This window comes from Schistocerca piceifrons, chromosome 7, assembly GCF_021461385.2.
Source record: "Schistocerca piceifrons isolate TAMUIC-IGC-003096 chromosome 7, iqSchPice1.1, whole genome shotgun sequence".
In the NCBI taxonomy this organism is placed as follows: Eukaryota; Metazoa; Arthropoda; class Insecta; order Orthoptera; family Acrididae; genus Schistocerca; species Schistocerca piceifrons.
Window position 1 is genome coordinate 341,379,366 of NC_060144.1, and position 19,212 is coordinate 341,398,577.

A 19,212-nucleotide genomic window follows, 5' to 3' on the forward strand; every position below is an offset into this window, starting at 1 on the left:
GCCTGATTGGCTAACGTCGATGCTAACTCATTCGGAAACGGTGAATTGTATAGAATTTTTTTTCTTGTTATTTAACAGCACAGCCTACCATTTGACGCCGTTACAAGTTTACAAGCTTTTCAGAGTCTTTCTGACCACCCTGTATATTCTGAGGGTAGGCTTAAAACGCCGCACTCCTTGAAGAGGTCAAAATGACTGCTGGTGAATACATCATCTTATTCTTAATCCTCTCTTGTGTGCAATCAGTACTTTCCTTCTAACTGATGGATTATCCTAGAAAATTATTCATAAGACGTGACTGAGTGGAAATGTCTAAAATAAGTTAGGAGATTGTTTCATTTGTTTCCAAAACTGGCAGTTACACCAAGAGCAAAAGTAGATGAACGTTCATTGCGAGTTGCCAGTCGCAAGACGATCGATGACACAGACTGTGATGTCATTGCATATTGTTCTTTAATTGTCAAAAAATGAAATATTTTATCTATCTTAAAGATCTGTTCCTGACCTGACTTTTAAATGGGCACATGTTGCTGTCTTTGAGATGAATGTTTAGTTTCTGATTTTTCGTTCTCACACTGCAACTGAACTGCAGTACAATATTTATGCAGTTATCAGTTGTAACTTCATTTACTAGAAGTGTATAATTTAATACATAAATATTGTAAGTACAGGAATATAAGGAAAGAGTGATACCGTGACAGGGATTTTTTTGTAACGATTTTTTGTGTGTGAGATTGAAAAAATTGTCGGTAGCAACAAAGACAAAAGGTGCGCCGACGGATAATAAGTGACACTGAAAAAGAACTGATTTGATGTAGTGATTTTCAATGCCGGCCATTTATGTCAGTACTTTAATCCTATTTTGGACATACCATTAGTTGAAATTAAACTTATAATGTACTAAATGAAAGGAAAAGCTACTAAAGAATAATCTACACATTAAAAATTACCCTCATCAAAATTATTTCTTTGGCTTTTACAGGTACTCTTAGAACGTACGAAAAATTGTAACAAATTTTCTGACGAGAAAAAATTTATTAATACCTCTATACGCTGGAGACAGGCGGTTTGCAGCCGTTGCAGGCGACCGCAGTGTAAGCGCTCGGAAATAAACGACAGCAGAGGTGTAGCGTTGCGATTTGTTCTAAGTGCAGTGCAGTGCTGTCCATAACCTCTGGATTGAATCTTGTTATATAGTATTGTTACAATATGGTGCTTTGTAGAGTTTTCATTCTTTCGTGTCTTCCGTGATTTAAAACCTACCTTAAGTGAAAGACGGTGGTGTGTTTATAAGCTAATATTAACTCCTGTTCGCCATATACGAGTAACAGATACGTGTTGTCCTGGATCGACTACGTTACTTTAAACAATTTGGTGACACATCTGGTTAAAGAGTGATGTTAGAAAGTATTGTGCTTTTATAGTTTTCATTCGCTTAGTGTTTGGTACTACATACGTTCAACGAACGTCGATCGTGTTATTCTACGTCTGCCTGACGCTGCACAATTCATCGAAAGATAACTTTTACCCAAAATTACTTTATTACAGTCTTAGCGCGTTGCAGTGCTTTTCCAAATACTGTAAGAGTAGTGTCATTTGTGACAAATGTGGATGTTGCCATAGGTTGGTTGGTATGGGATGAACATTTCAGGATTTGTTGTTTTATTGGAGAGAATGCAGTGGGGAAGCTAAAAGGTGCCACATAAGACTCTTACATCGATATGTAGATTATATAGTCGAGATAAGAAAATCGTAGACCAGAGAAAAGAGATTTGTGCCCTCCAGACAGAATTACAAATGGCATATTTAGAATTAGATAGGCTGAAGGAGAAAAGTTTGAGCTGGGAGAAGGTGCCAGGTATTAGGAATAAAGAGAAAACGTCAGAAATCACATTTCAAATTCCTGTTAGAAATCAGTTTGACTTGTTACATGAAACAGGAGAAGAGCCTCATCAACTGATTGAGCTTAATAGGGTGCAGCAGATCGTAGGAACGACTTTCAGGATAGGTTGGTAGAAAAGGCTTGTAGAAAGAAAGAAGTCTTGCTACCAGGGAACAGTCAGAGGACAAGTGTAGGCCATTTACTGCAAGAAACGCTGGGCGTAGAATATAAGGTCACAACCATCGCGAAACCTACCGCCAAGCTTAGCCAGCTAACAGAGTACATAGGGCCTTGCATAGAGATATTTTGTGGCAAGCATAAGGTACTTGTTTTAGGAGGAGCAGGAAAGAGCCTGGCTAATAACTTGTAGTGTAGGATTAAAGGTGACCTGGAGGAAATAGGAGAAACAACAGCACACAATCGTTGGCGTTTGTCGAGGTTTTGCTGCGACATCAGCACTGGGTTAACACGGCTGTTAGCCGTGTTTGCAAAGAGCTGAGCGCATTGTTTTTGACTGAAACAAAGTATCATATCTGTGCCATGCCTGTTGCTGCGATTGGGAGATGGAGATACACTAATCATGGTGTGCAACTAAATAGGGGGGGGGGGGGGGAGGAAATATTAGCTGAGCACGTTGCAGAAAGTGTAAGGGGGCCGCAAGCACACAAAACCAAATTCCTGTGAGAACTGCAATCGAAGGGCACATTTTTAGATTGGCGTCAGGTGACAGAGAAAGAGTATTGAAAGAAAATAGAAGAATACGAAACCATAATACGTGTAGCAGTTTTGAGAGAAATAAAGTAATTTATTTTTTCAGAATGTTACAGGACTAAAAAACAAAATACGTGGGACTATTGTGTGCCGAGAAGATATGGAAAATTCTGAAGGGCTACTGTTCTGTGCATCTCTGAACACCATGAACCACAGGGAGGGAGAAGTCAAATATCAGGGATTATAGACTTGCATCATTTTCATGTAGAGTTAACGTGTGGAAAAGGACGAGTCGCAACATGTGTAAAAGTTGGACACAAAGTCAAAAATATCGAAACAAATAGTATTTGTGTTGATTAGAACCTAAAAGCATGTGCTCGTAAGCTATTACTGTGGAATACTTCTCTGATAATAGTTACAGTCTACATATCTCCTCTTGGAAACATTCAGATATTTATGAAAAATCTAGACGCATTATTCAGATACCCGTCAGACAAGAAGAAACAGCTGATAGTTTGTGGAGATTTCAATGTAGAGTTCTTAAAGGCTGAGGACAGGAAAAAACGAAGTGCAACTATTCTTTGTGTTTTTAAGTCTAGTTTCAGTTGTCAGTTTTCCAACTCTTGTGCACAAAAATAGTAATACCTTTATTTACATCGTTTTCATATACAGTGCTGAGGCTCAAACAGATAATGTGTACTCAATTTCTAGTGGACTATCTAATCATGATGAAAATTAATGGCAATAAACAGTAAGGCACCTCACAACCCAGAGGCAGATTCATACAAAGTAGTGATGCTTGTTAATGAGCACAGGATACAGCGTTTAAAGCGCAAGCTAAAAGGAGTGGTATGGGCTGAGCTACATGTAGAAATGTCAAATACAGTTTATTCTGTAATAAGTTTGTGTCAATGTTTGAAAGTTGCTTTTATAAAAATTATCCAAAACATCCATTAAAACACGAGGAAGTCACGGATAAATAAGGGAATTAAAATCTCAGGTAACAGGGAGGGAGAAATGCGTTTAAAGGTCAGAGTAAGTCAAAACACTACTTGCATAATACAAAAAACAGTAGTATTTTCAGGAAAGTCAGTAAAATGTACAGGCATGCATGTCCTGATAGAAATAACTAATGTAGATAATAAGATTAAAACTATATCAGATATTGCTAAATGGGAGACGGAACATCCAGTCATTGTACAAGATTCCATAACAATTAAACTAAATGACAATGTTGTTACTGATAATTCATCAATTGCAATTACATTTAACCATCACATTATAAATGTAGCAGCAAACATAGGATGAAATGGTTCAATTGAAGAAGCAAGAGAATACATTAAAATGCCATTTCACAAAACCTTGAGCCATTAGCAGTACCAACATCATCCTTCACTGAAATTGTTACAATTATAAAAATTGTTAAAAAAAAAGCTCTTGTGGGGTTGATGGTATTTCAGACAGAATTCAGAGACGTTGTTCCAACATAATGAGTGATGTTCTTAGTGATATGTATAATGCATGACTGGCACAGGGAATTTTTCAGAACAGGTTAAAATATGCAGTTATTACACCACTTCATACGAAAGGTTACAAGACATGCTTAAATAGTTACTGTCCAACTTCCTTACTGACATGTTTTACCAAAATATTCGAAAAAGTCACTAACTCAAGAGTAGTCATGCACTTAGTGGAAACAATTTACTTACTATTTAATAGGTGGGATTCCAGAAAGGTTGCTTTATGGAGAACAGTATTTATGCACTCACGTGTCAAACAGTACCAGACTTAAATAACAATTTATCGCCTGTTGTTATTTTTTGTGATCTTTCCAAAGTCTCCAATTGTGTAGATCATGATGCTCTCTCATACTAGTTTGAATCATACTTGACAAACAGACTGCAGAAGGTTGAGCTGAATAATTTTGATGATCTTGGACAGGGAGAAAATTTCAGAGACTGGGGTAGAATCACAAATGAAGTCCCACAGTACTCAATTTTCAGTACACTCCTATTCCTTATGTACTGAATGTGAATGCCCTTCCACTTAACATTCAACAAAAAAAATTGGCACTTTTTGCAGACAATACTAGTGCTATAATAATGCCATTCGAGAGAAAGTAACAACTTTTCTTTCATATTTATGCATATCAGTATAAACTGTATGTCAACTGCTGTTCAAAATGCCAAACACAAAGTTGAAACTAGCTCTTTAAAATATAAATTTTAATGCATAGATATCAAAAAGTAGGAACTCAATATCGAACTATACAGTACTGATATGGAACTACAAAATCGCATCAAACTCTCTGAAAGATTTAATGAATACTGTCAACAAAATTCATGAAAACTACCAAAAATAAAATGTGAAAAACAAAAACTAGACACACTTTTGAAGCAACAAAAAGTCTGAATCTGAAAGCAGAAAGCAAATAAACCACATGTGTTATAAATATCTGGTCAAACTTACTGATGTACAAATGACCAACAAAAATATAAATTCGCTGGAAATAGGACTTAATACAGCATCAATACACACATTGTACACAAGGCAATAGAGAATATCTTCTAGGCACTTAAGTATGAACTGCAGAGTAATCATGTACATGAATTTTGTGACAGAAAATGAACTTATAATGAAACAACAAGAAAGAAACTGTAACTCAAACTTCAATGCAGGTCTTACAGAGAGTTAGTTGCAAAAGAAATTAAGTGCATAATAAAGGAAAACAAAAATGTCGTACTGTCGTGAACAATAAGTTCAAAAGAGAAACCGTCAAGAGAAATAACGAACAGATTTAGAAACAACAGGGCTATCATCACGAAAGCAATACTACGGAGGTAATGAAAAAGAGCAGTACAAAAATAAAACCCTACAATTTCTAGAAAACAACTGTTAAAGCGAACCAGAGACCTGACAAAAGATATTAGAAAAATTCATAGACACTTCTAAAAAGCATCTGACACACAGTCACAAAACAGAAAGTGAAGTGGCTGAAGCAAATTAATCCCAAGTTAACCATGCGAAACAATATGCCAAAAATCCACAAGCGGGATACATCGATATACCTAGCAGCAAATTTCAGCTTTTGCTCTTCGTATAATTCCTAAACTTGGAAATAAACATACCAACCTCCTGAAATATTTTTCATATTTCCACTCAATAATGTACACAATAATTTTCTGGGGTAACTCTTCACTTAGAAAGGAAGTATCGATTGCACAAATGCGAGCAGCAGGAATGGTAAGTCGTGTTCACTCATAGAGGTCATGTAGGCACCTCTCCAAGGAGTTAGGCATTTTAACTGCACCATCACAGTACATAACCTCGCTAATGAAGTTCGTCATAAATAATCCATTGGAGTTTAAGAAGAACAGTGATGTGCATACATAGAACACTAGAGGGGACAATGACCTTTGTTACCCATTGTTCAAGCTGTCAGTGGCTCAGGGAGGGGTTCAATATGCAGAAAGAAAAACTTTTGATCATTTCCCCAATAACATAAAATGTCTGACAGTTAGCGAAACAAGTTTTAAATCTAATTTAAAATCATTTCTCCTGTACAACTCCTTCTATTGATTGACGAATTTCTACTTAAAAACTGGCAGCCAGTAAAAAAATAAATAAGTTAATAAAAATAGAGATAAAAAGTCTTCTTTGTAAGGCTAGTTCAATGAACAGCAATAAAATTATAATGTGTTCATTACAGTTGACGCTAATGATATACACATATTCTGTAAACTAATTCGTTCCACATAATTGTGATATAGGATTCGTTCAAATGACCTGTGGAACATGTAATTAATTAACGAGCTGATTAGTTAATAGTTTTTAATGAATTCAGAACTGGTATGTAGTGGATTATGCGTTTAAGGCAGAGAGATAACGTAATTCAAAACGAAATTTCTGAGTGAAGATGGAACATAGACATTTCATATCGTTTGCTTCGCAGCATCAGGGGTTTCGTAGCCGTACCAGGGCCAATGCTTTGACAGTCTGCTCAGATTAAATACGTCATACAAGGAAGGATAGCATACCAAGAATTGGGGTATAACGCAGTAATATCTAAGTACTAAATACATTTATGAATACTACGATGCAACTGCAATCGTACACTGATTATAAGACTGTCAAAGATGATGGTAGTCTCCTTCCCAGTAACTTTTTATGCTCATTCCGCTTCATTTGACACCTCTAAAGGTTTTGCATATCCAAAAGCAATTTCACTACAACATTGTTTATTATCTTACAGCATTTCTACCGCACGCAAATAATCCTTGTCTTAGCCGTTGTACTAGTAATAATTAAGTGTCGTGGAATTATCCAACACACTCCATGACTACGTAACTACGTTACTGATTACTGAAGCAGAGCCTGATGCTCTGATGTCATCTCAGCGGTCGTTAACTCGGCGAAGCACGGCATAATATGTGTAGGAAGCATTGATGAGCTGAAACAACACAAAACCGCAAAATTAGTCAGGAGTTACTTCACTGCAGCTGTGAGACACAAGGCCCATGTGAGTATGAGCTTATTGTGAGCAGTAAAATTCCCATAAAACTTCTTAAATGAAGAATTTCGTTGACACAGTATTATACATTTATGTCTCCCTACCACTTTTCCACCTATCTGTTCCTGTGCATTAAATATGTCGTGTGTGTGTGTGTGTGTGTGTGTGTGTGTGTGTGTGTGTGTGTTCGTGCTATCGATTTACTAGAGCATTTAACTATGACAGATTAGATTAGATTAGATTTACTTTCACAACAAAATCACTGACAAGGATCGAATAGAAATGATATGAAATCCCTAATAAAAACTGCAAGAAAAGAGTTTCGAAAATGAGAAAATTCTAATATTCAATGTAAATTAGTGCGAACTCTTATTCCGAAGGTATTTGATTGGAGTGTAGCCTTTTATGGAATTGAAATGTAAAAAATAGGCAGTTAACTCGAGAAGAGAATAGAAGCTTTCGAAATGTGATAGTGCACGGTTAGATTAGATAAGTGATGAAGTGGTACTGAGTAGAATCGGTGCATTGTAGAACACGAGCGGTGTTTCCGCCTGCTGTGTCTTGGGAAATCAGAGGTAGCAGAACGTGCTCTGAGAAACGGACATTGAACTGCTTTCAACGATATATTTTATTGTTAAATGTACAATGGTTTCTGGGATATTTTGCAAATGAGGTGTTGGAGATAAAAATTTCTGAAAACACCATCGATAAAGCCAGCGGTCTGCATCTAAGTACTGTTTGGGACCCGGCCATCGGAATGCTGAAACGCAGGCGGAGATCTTAAAACAAAAAAATTGTCGTATCCGGTACTGGACAGGTTGCAAATTACTTCACAGGTGGTAGCGCGGCTATTGCAGGGCGGTAGCAGAAACTACACGACCGTCACCACTTGACAATGGCCGAACAGCACTCTGTCGGACGCTCGTGCATTTTGAACGACGTGAAGCGGATGGAAGTACAAGAACATTTTATCAGTACATATCGTAGTGAAAACATGTATTCGTGCAAATACTTTCTTGGTTAGTAATGCTTAAGTGATGAATTACCGCACAATCAGCTCAGCAGCTCATGCGTACAAACTGCTGACAAGAAAAATATACAGAAGAATGGAAAAGAAAACTAAGCATCTCTCAGATGATGAACAGTTTGGTTTCAGGAAAGTGAAAAGCACCAGAGATGGACTTTGCGGTTTGTAATGGACGTAAGACTCGAGAAAAATCAGGACACGCTCATAGATTTTGATAACCTGGAAGAAAGTTAGTGTAAAATGGTGCAAGATGTTTAAAATTCTGAGAAAAATATGGGTACGCTATAGGGAAAGACGGGTAATATGCACTATGTACTAGAACCAAGAGGGAACAATAAAACCAGAAGACCAACAACGGGTTATATGGATGCGCGTAAGATAGGGCTGTAGTCTTTCGCCCCTACTGTTCAGACTACAAATCGCAGAAGAAACGATGAAAGTAAAGGAACGGTTCAAGAGTGGGATTAAAATTCAGGAGGAAACGATACCAATGGCAAGATTCGCTGCCGACATTGCTATCCCCAGTGAAAGTGAAGAAGAATTGCAAGATCTGTTGAACAGAACGAACAGTATAATGAGTACAGAATATGGACTGACAATAAATTGACGAAAGACGAAAATAATGAGAAGTGACAGAAACGAGAACAGAGAGAAACTTAACATTACAGCTGGTGATTACGAAGAAGACCAAGTTGAGGAATTCTGCTATCTAGGCAAAAAAATAGCCCAAAACGACAGGTCATCGAAAGTACACCAGCACTTGTAAAAAGGGCTTTCCTAGCCAAGACAGGTCTACTAATGTCAAACAGATGTCTTAGCAGGAGAAAGAAATTTCTGAGAATGTACGTTTGGATCACAGCACTCTGTGGTAGTGAAACATGGACTGTGGGGAAAAACGGGACAGAAGTAAATCGAAGAATCTGAGATGTGGTGCTACCGAAGAATTTCGAAAATTAGATGGACTGATAAGAGGAGGTTCTGCGCAGAATCGGCGACGAAAGGAATATGTGGGAAAACACTGACAAGAACAAGGGAGAGGATGGTAAGGCATTTGTTAAGACATCGGGGGAATAACTTCCATGGCACTAGAGGGAGCTGTAGACAGTAAAAAGTGTAGAGAAAAACAGAGATCGGAATACATCAAGTAATTGAGGACGTAGGTTGCTAGTGCTGTTCTGAGATGAAAAGTTTTCCACGGGAGAGGAGTTCATCGTGGGTTGTATCAAACCAGCCAGAATACAGAGGACACACAAAAAAAAAACAAAAAAAAATGCTTAAGGGAGCCGGAACGATCCATCTCCTCCATGTTAATTTTATCAAATAGAAGAAACAGTTTTTCTAAAACCATTAAACATATTGCTCTGGAATTTGGAGTACATGTTCGGTGAATATTTCTCTACAAAGTTATAATGTCATGTTAGGAAATATTTATTGGTTTTTGTTTTACAATTTTTTTAAACAGATGCTTATTTTTTTCTCTAAAAGTTTGCACTTTTTCTTGTATAACTCTTGAATTATACAATATATTTTCACAATTTGCTATAAAAATGAAGGGAAAGAAGTGAACAATATTGTGTATAAGTTTCATTGATATACTGTTAGCAGTTTTTGAGAAAATGTTCCTCAAAAAGGAAAATTTTAAAGTTACGGGAAATGACTTCCAAAGTTTCTTAATATATTCTTGCACCATATGATGGATTATCAACATCCTCTTCTTTTTCCAGTGTTAGTTTCCTTTCCACTGGTCTTTTCTTCCCTTCTGCTGCATGTTGTAGGCTTTTGTCTCTTCTTCCAGCACCTCTTAATCTTTCTTCATCAATTAGGCGCATTGTGGAAATGGTGATATGTCCTGGTTGGAAGCCTAAACGTTTCGGCACATCACATTTGATAATCTTTCCTTCATTGTATGTTGCCACCGCATCATACACTCCAAAATGCAATGTTTTTATCTGTACAAACACTCTTTTGGGAGTCCCAATCCAAATTAAATTATTTACACGTTATAGCATTTATCCCTGAGACAAGTGACTGTTCATATCGGTAAACGCTACTCCATTAAATCCTCAAATTAGTAGGTGAGTAAACCCGTCTGATCACATTAGCCATGCAACGTTGGAAAACAAAACATTGTCTAATTCCGCAAAGATACCCTTCTTGCAGCCAGCGAGCGGCGGCGTCAGAGGTGACACACCAACTCGCTACAACCATTTATGAGGCGTGTCAACTTCGCAGCGATAAGAAACACACTTAGAATTCACTTAGAAGGGTGAAACTTGATTTGTTTTATTCAGAAAACTCCAAATAATTTTATACTGAAGAAAACAAAAAAACGTTAATTTTGCATTTTCATCTTTTCGGCTTCCCTTAAGCTAGCTAATTGGAGATATTGAAAGGTGGCTACACTGAGTCACAGCGCCAGAGATTGCGCCAAAGAGTTTTATTCCGCCGCCTCCACTGGCAGTGCTTGTTCAGAGGTTGCTGTGGGCAGTTGTAGTTCTGAGGTTGCCGTAGTCAGTGCTTGTTGAGAGGATGTCGATAGCAGTACTAGTTGTGAGCATGTTGTGTGCAGTTTTTCTGATGGGCTAGACAGCCGATACTGTTCGAATGGAGATGTTGTAATGATCAGAGTGTATTTTTCGTCAATATATATGAAGATAAAAAACATTTTATTAATTTTTTTTTTAAATTTCTTAACTAACAATGTCTCTTGGTCACAGGTTTAGTCAACAAAGCATTTGGCTTGTGTTCATGTATTAGAGTGTAATTCTGGTTTCTATGTGCAATTATAGTATTTCTGGTTTTTTTAATTACTTCATTGTAAATGGCGTTTAAAGAATCTTGTCGTATTGAGGAAGAACCGTGCCAGATGTGTACGTTGAATCACACTTCCACACACAGAACAGTTACACTTGTGCTTTGTTGTTTCGTAGCTTTTATAGTTGCTGGGGACTTAATTAATTGTGTTAACGGAAATTTTCTTTCATTCTTTGTTGTTATTCTATGCAGTCAGATTGCGGAGTAATACTAGTCAGGGCCAACCGGTTACGAGACTTCGTAATCGGACAAACAGCGACTAAAATTAAAATTATTTGCATTATATTTAATTAAGCCCCCATGCAATATTCATCTGGCACTCTCCAAGACACGAATGGTGACTCACTCAGCTAGCTCCACTGGCAGTCAAGTCAAAGTGTATCAAGCATACTAGCAGAAAGCGATCTTGGTATTGGGAAGTATTGACAATGTAAGTCAGGGAGCTTGAGATCTTCTATGGAACTACTGAACCACCAACTCAGATTTCACGTTCTTTTCACTGGAGGGAAACATTTTGAAGTAAAGAGAGATCGATTCTCTGATGCACAGTGTGCCGTTGTACGCACCGAAACGAAGGTGGCGCGGTTGATGGGGTGCAGGCGGCCGGCGGTGAGCTCGAGGGGCCTCCTGGCTCGAGCCATCACCACCTGTAAGCCGCGTCGCAGGTGTTGGCTGCCCTCCACCCAGGCGCTCAGGAAGGCCGACGTGCAGACCTCCAGACCCTGCGGCAGGGTGGGACGCCACTGCAGTGAGTGACTCACGAGAAATTTCGTCAAACACATTCTATAGGTGTACGAGCCATCTACCCGTTCCACTGGCCCCACGTGTTGAAGTAACTGAGTGACAATATTTGTGCTACAGGGATTTTTGTAGTCAGACATTGGGCACCATTTTTTGGGTAAAAGTATATGGCTTTTGAGCTGTGAGGTGCAGTGCGAGTAATGTGAGTGCTGCGCCGGCTGATATCGTTTCAGAGGGCCCCATCAGACCCCTCTCATGCACACTGAAGAGCCAAAGAAACTGGTACACCAGCCTAATGTCGTCTAGAGCTTTGATTTTATCCATACTGGATCAGAGGTCGTGGTTGTGAATGTCAACGTTAAAAAATATATCGGCTCAACCACTTGTCTATAGTGTAAAACACTAAGATTGACGCGTTTCGGAAGTCAAGTTTCCATCATCAGAATAATAAAAAGTAAAAGAACCTGTTAAAACTCGCTAAAATGGAACATGCACCAGGCACAATAAAACTGATAATACAATTAAAACATCGTGGCTACTTCCCTTGTAGCAGCCGTGTCTTCCAAGGTGCACCTCCACACGGCTGCAACAAGGAAAGTAGCCACGATGTTTTAATTGTATTATCAGTTTTATTGTGCCTGGTGCATGTTCCATTTTAGCGAGTTTTAACAGGTTCTTTTACTTTTTATTATTCTGATGATGGAAACTTGACTTCCGAAACGCGTCAATCTTAGTGTTTTACACTATAGACAAGTGGTTGAGCCGATATATTTTTTAACGTCGTCTAGAGCTTCCGTGAGAACGCACAAGTGCCGCAACACGACGTGGCATGGACTCGACTAATGTCTGAAATAGTATTAGAGAAAACTGACACTGTGAAACTTGCAGGGCTGTCAGTAAATTAGTAAGAGTACGACATGAATGAGTGCACGTGATCAGACATCATGTAACACCATAGCTCTAATGCTGTACTGATTTATTTTGCCTTTTGTTTTGTTTAGTGTTATATCGTTGAGTTTCTGTAAATCTTGTTGGACTGAATTGTCACCATGAGAGTGGTTATTCTTTTCTGTGTAAAAAACCTTGATGTCATGATTTGATTCTATGCAATGTAGTGTCTGTATCATTTAAATTCTTTGTCTCATTTGGAGGGAGACAAAACTTATTGTATATATTTGTAATTTTGTGTGAATAATTTTTTGTAGAAATGTCAATATGTGCAAATGTTCTGTTTTATTTAATATGTTTGGTTACTGTTATGTAAACTGCTGACCTTCACTTAGGGTTCTTAGTTATTTCGTATGTAAAAGTTGTTGTGGTTCCCCTCGGGAACGGAACTGTATGGCGCACGCAAAATGTGGTGGGCATGGATAGAAAGGTGGAACCAAGAGTCAGTCGGGGACGAGCTACCAAACTGTCAACTGCTCATGTAAAAGTTGTCTATTGTGCTGGTGCCGAGAGAAGCATTCCGTGCCACTTTCCAATGCCCCGGATGGATGGATGAAGAGCTGGAACTATTCTGGAATTGATATCTATCATCGCCACCAAGAAGTGACAGTGTCCAGCAATTCTATCCTCAAATCCACCTACCAACATGCAATCGCCACCACATTGCACAATCACTGAAAAGGAACCAAGGAATAGTAGAAACGTATGGTGAAGGATCAGCCCATTGGATGTTTTAGTGTGCGCAAATATAAGATAACTTATACTCGAACTCTTATACCTACCTTGATTTTCTTATACCTCTGTCACATTTCCACTTAGGGTCCTTCCTATGCTAAAGTGATTACCGAGTGTCCTTACTGAAAGAACATTAAGGCCCAGTGTTTTACTAATTAATGCCGCTTGAACATAGTAAAAAGAAAGTTAAAGTTAATGTGGCAAGAGAGTGAGCTAAAGTAAATGATGCGTGTTGAAAATAATTTTTTCTATTAAAACTGTTTATTAATATTTTGTTACCAACTTCTAAAGTGAATGTTATAAAAACTGTGGTTTATTGAGTTTTGCAGATTAAAGGAGCACAGTGCAGTCTGTTGAAAATCATTCAAAGGTGAGCTATTGTCTTATAACCACATCAAGTTGTGTTCTACTGCATTAAAAGTTGAGGACTACTACTGTTAAAAGCTATATGTTCATGCTTGTTAAGGGCTTGTTTCTTTAGTGTATTAAAAGCGTGTTTAGTTTGCTCTGCTACAGTGGTCAAGATTAAGGCCCTCCTCCATTTAAAGTAGTTAAAATGCTCAAAATTACTTAATTACAGAAAGTTTCAATTACTCTTGCTATTCAAGTCAAATTCTGTACAATATTGGCTCTCTCTCGTGTATTAAAAGTGCATATTAATGGTGTTTGTCTATTGTGCTCATGCTAGATAACGATTAATAGAAAGGCCACTATCTATGAAAATAGTAACTTCTTTATTCAAAAGACAGTGAGAAGTAATATGTTAGTGAATTCCATTTAATTTGCATTCTAAGTAGAAAGGTGTTTAGTATTGAGAAGCTTAACCTATGCACAGTAACTAAGTTTGCTGTGAACCATATCCATATTTCATGTCAGATAGGAATTTGTTTGAAAAGTAATATTAAACCTATCTCCAGTTTACGATTCTACAGTGAATATTAATAGTAACGTTATTGAGACCATTCACTTTGACTGAGTCCTCAAGGTAATAGCGTGTTTTGTTATGTGTTATATATATGACGGTAGTATCTGTTCCCGAAAGAACAGTTACCGTGGATGACCATGCAGCTTTACTAGAAATGAAATTATATTTAAATGGACACCCTAGCTGCAAACAGGCGTTGATGAACTTCATTGGGGACATGTTGAAAATGTGTGCCCCGACCGGGACTCGGACCCGGGATCTCCTGCTTACATGGCAGACGCTCTATCCATCTGAGCCACCGCGGGCACAGAGTATAGTGCGTGTGCAGGGACTTATCCTTTGCACGCTCCCCGTGAGATCCACATTCCCAACATGTCCACACCACTACATTCGTAGTGCGCCTAATAGATGTTTGCCCATCATACTCATTACTCGTGGCAGATTAATCTACCAAGTCCCGTACGAGTTCGGGCATAGCGTGTGCGTTCGCACGAGAAGGTCAATGGCCGGAAGCCATATTTTTTTAACTGTGTATGACGGTAGTATCTGTTCCCGAAAGAACAGTTACCGTGGATGACCATGCAGCTTTACTAGAAATGATAATTAAATGGACACCCTAGCTGCAAACAGGCGTTGATGTACTTCATTGGGGACATGAAAATGTGTGCCCCGACCGGGACTCGAACCCGGGATCTCCTGCTTACATGTAATGAGTATAATGGGCAAACATCTATTAGGCGCACTACGAATGTAGTGGTGTGGACATGTTGGGAATGTGGATCTCACGGGGAGCGTGCAAAGGATAAGTCCCTGCTGACGCACTATCCTCTGTGCCCACGGTGGCTCAGTCTGCCTTCGGCAGGGCAACAGAGCGGACGCGTACGTGTTGACTTCGTGCGGCGCGCGAGCTCGCCTTGTTTACTTTCTGACGGCCGTTGCTTAAGTGCCGGCTTACCTTGTACGATCCATGGCGAACCGTTACCGTAAATCAACACTCCGATTTACTTTCTGCAACGATTATGCCCGACCCAAAGCACTTGAGGTGGAGCGTTTTCTGCGAGAGGAAGTGAAGATCCCGGCGACCGATATTATAGGCATACATTTGTCCATCGTGAGCAGCACGGTCTATGTGAAAATCATTAACGACGCGGCGTGCGAACGCATACTACGTCAGACCAAACAGGGGCTCCGCTTCTGTCACGCTGATGGCAATGTGGGGGAGGTAACCGTCGACCACGCAGGCTTAGGTATGCGAACGATACGCATTTTCGAATTGCCATTCGAACTTCCAGCTGAGGAAGTCGTCGCGGCACTACGCCCATACGGCACAGTCCACGGCCACACTGCGGAGAAGTGGACACAGTTTCGGACGTATCCTGTCCTAAACGGGGTCCGACAGGTCACCATAGATCTCCGAAGCCACGTCCCGTCCTACTTACAGATCGGCGGATGCCGTGCCATAATTATATACGATGGCCAGCCTCGGACTTGTTCCGGGTGCGGCAAAGAAGGCCACCTTAGATCCGAATACCTACAACGGCGTATGACGCAACTTCCAGCTGCCGAAAAACCACCCACGTCGCAACCTACAGTGCTACCGGTGACCTACGCCGCTGCTCTGGCTTCTCCTACCACTTTGCAACGTCGCCCGGTCACCACAAACGACGCCACCAACGAGACCGACCAGACACTGACGGAGGGCGCCTTGGACGACCCGCCGCCTCGGCCGGCCATTGACGCCGCTCCGAAGATGCCGACGCAACCAGACGCTGACCCTGATCTCGGAAACACGATGGAGATCGACTCGCTCATCGTTCCTACAGCGGCCTTTCTGCCAGAACGACGTGACTCCCTTCCGTCGTCGGACACGGAGGGTCGCACAAGGAAACAACGTTCCCCGAAACGTCGCAAGCGAAGACGTCGCACCGTTTCCGGCCAAGAGGAGACGTTACAAGTCGAGGAGGACGTACCCGTCGACCAGCACGAAGCCTCAGAACCCGCTACTGCTGACGAAGACGTAATGAGCGCGGAGACATCTATTGGTGTGCCTGCGCCCCGTGCTGACGCTGACCTAAATCATGAACGTCTCACAGGCGACACTACACGACGCACAATTACAACATCTTCTGAAGACAAAATGGACGATACACCAGTTTCCGCTTCCACGGCGTGGCACGAGGAGGAGGTCACGGAGCAGGAGCCGTTACGGGACCCTGCGCCGTCACGGCCGCACCACTAAACATACTCTCCCCAGGCTCTCCTGCGGCCCAGCGGGATAACGTTCCGCTGCGACGCCCACACCCTTGCGCGGACGGCGGAATGGACCAGCCACCAGCAATCCGACACCAGGCCTACCGGGTAGCAACCATCAACACCAACAACATCCGTTCCAGGGTGAAAATCCGCCTTATGCAGGAGATGTTCTGAGCTTCGGATATTGATTTCGCCCTTCTGCAGGAAGTTCACTTGGCTAGTCTCCCGGATATTAATGGTTATACCGCCCACGCCTCCGCGAGTGATCCTATGGGCCGCGGGGTGGCCATCTACGTCCGCCACGGGATTTCTGTGACCGATGTCGCCTTCCTTCCATCAGCTTGGGGCATGGCACTCACTGCCATGGGGACACGCATCATTAATGTCTACGCTCCCTCAGGCACCGACCGACGGCATGAAAGAGCCCAGTTTTATTCCGAGGAAATCGCTCCGCTGTTTTTAGGGCGTTATGACCATTGCCTCCTAGGAGGTGACTTTAACAGCGTTCTGCATCCTAAAGATCAGATTCCCCACTATACTACATGCCAGGAGCTACGTACAGTGGTGCGAGACCTCCTGCTTCACGATACCTGGGAAGTACAACACGGCGACCTTTCTGGCCATACCTTTCTTACAAGTCATTCCGCAAGCCGACTAGACAAGATATATGTCTCACAAACTCTTAGATCTGCGATACGGGGCGCTGAACGCTGGCCGCTGGCCTTTTCCGACCATTGCGCTTACATCTGTACGGTCCTCCTTCCGCCGCAATCAGTATGGCGCAGCCGTGCGCCATGGAAACTCAATACCTCACACTTGCATGACCTGGCGTGTCGCCAACAAGTCACTGAAACGTGGAGAGCCTGCGAACGACGCCTTCCCCGCTACCGCTCGACATTGACATGGTGGTTGGACTGCGCCAAGCCGGCGATCCGGAGGACACTGATGAGATACGGGAAGGACATGGCCGACTGGCATCGCACCACTGTTGACTTCTATTACGCGATTCTCCGAGATCTGGATGCTCAACCGCCAACCCCGGACAACCAGTTGGAACGGCAAAGAACTAAGGCGAAGATAATTGCGCTGGCACGCCGGAAATTGCAAGGGGTCGTGATACGGACGCGGCGCCACGATCACGCGGATTTAGAAATTCCATCCATGCATGATATAGTGTCCGACAACCGAAGGCGCCGTCGGCAGATCATCAGCACTCTGACAACACCTCATGGAACGCAGGTGACCACTCAGAATGACATCGTCCGCGCATTCGTCGAGCACTACCGTCGTACTTATAGTGATGACGACGCTGAAACTGCAGCAGACGACTCCATTTTGAATTACGTCACGCGCACCCTCCCCCACACGGAGGCGGATGCTTTGACAGTGGCGGTCACGCTAGACGAAGTCAACAACGCAATCGCCAAGGGTGCAGTCAACAGATCGCCCGGCATTGACGGCTTACCGATTGAGATTTACCGTACCTTTCGGGACCTCATGGCCCCACGATGGACGACCATGTATCAAGAACTGATAACATCTGACCAAGCAATCCCACCCGCCTTTGCTGAGGGCATCATTATACCAGTCCACAAACCAGCCCGTGGTTCGATGGTCACGAGTTACAGACCGCTCACCCTCCTCAATGCCGATTACAAGATTTTCGCGCGCTTACTGGCAATGCGGCTCCGAACTACACTCCCTCATATCCTCTCGCCAGAACAAACGACGCCTGGTGGACAGATTAACATACAGACTGCCACAGGGGAATGCCGCGACTTAATTGCGATAGCGGCGGCCTGCAGGCTCCGGGCAGCGGTCGTCGCTATAGACTTCGACAGCGCCTTCGATAAAGTGCGTCATCGTTTCCTGTTTTCGGTGGCAGCCCGAATGGGCATCCCCCCTCCGTTTCTCGACGTCATCCGGCGTCTTTACGACAGTGCCAGTTCACGTGTCCAAGTCAATGGACGTATAGCAGGGCCGGTACCTATCTGCCGTTCGATACGGCAGGGGTGCCCCCTCTCTACCCTCCTGTATGCTATTGCCCTTGAGCCCCTTATTGGGGGCTTGACGACCAAGCTCTCTGGCCTCACCCTACGCCAACACACGTTTCGCTGTCGGGCATATGCTGATGACCTCCTCCTCCTCATTCGCTCCGGCTCTGAGATTCGGGATGTCCTCGAATTGATTACCCGTTATGGGGCTGCCGCTGGCAGTGCCATGAATGTCGCCAAATCTTCTGCAATGCACATTGGACGAGGCCTCCAGGAGGGTGAAGTGGCACCACTGCCGCTTGTGCGGACTTTCCGGTACCTGGGCATTACCTTTACCCCCACGGTCACACGCACGGCGGCAACGAATTTCCGTCGCCTGTTACACGTCGTCCGCAACGACGTCCGCCAGAACCTCTTGCGCCGCCAGGACACACTTCAACGGGTTGCGTTTATTAATCTTTATGTGGCATCAAAATTGGTTCACATCGCCCAAGTTCTCCCTCTGCCAACTGCAATTGGGCGCAACCTTCAGGCGGCTTTTGGCTGTTACCTCACGGCTGGTTCAATGTTTAAAGTCCGTTATGAGACACTTACCCTGCCCACACGGTATGGTGGCGTCGGGCTCGTCAATGTCCGTATGCGAGCTGCAGCCTTGTACATGAGTACCATGAG

General features: G+C 42.2%; 1 non-coding gene across 1 annotated transcript; it reads right to left on the minus strand.

Annotated features, from left to right (window-relative positions):
- Positions 1-14,524: 14,524 nt before the first annotated feature.
- On the minus strand, positions 14,525-14,599 carry Trnat-ugu. Its single transcript has one exon. It is a non-coding gene; the product is annotated as a tRNA-Thr (tRNA).
- Between the last annotated feature and the right edge of the window lie 4,613 nt (positions 14,600-19,212).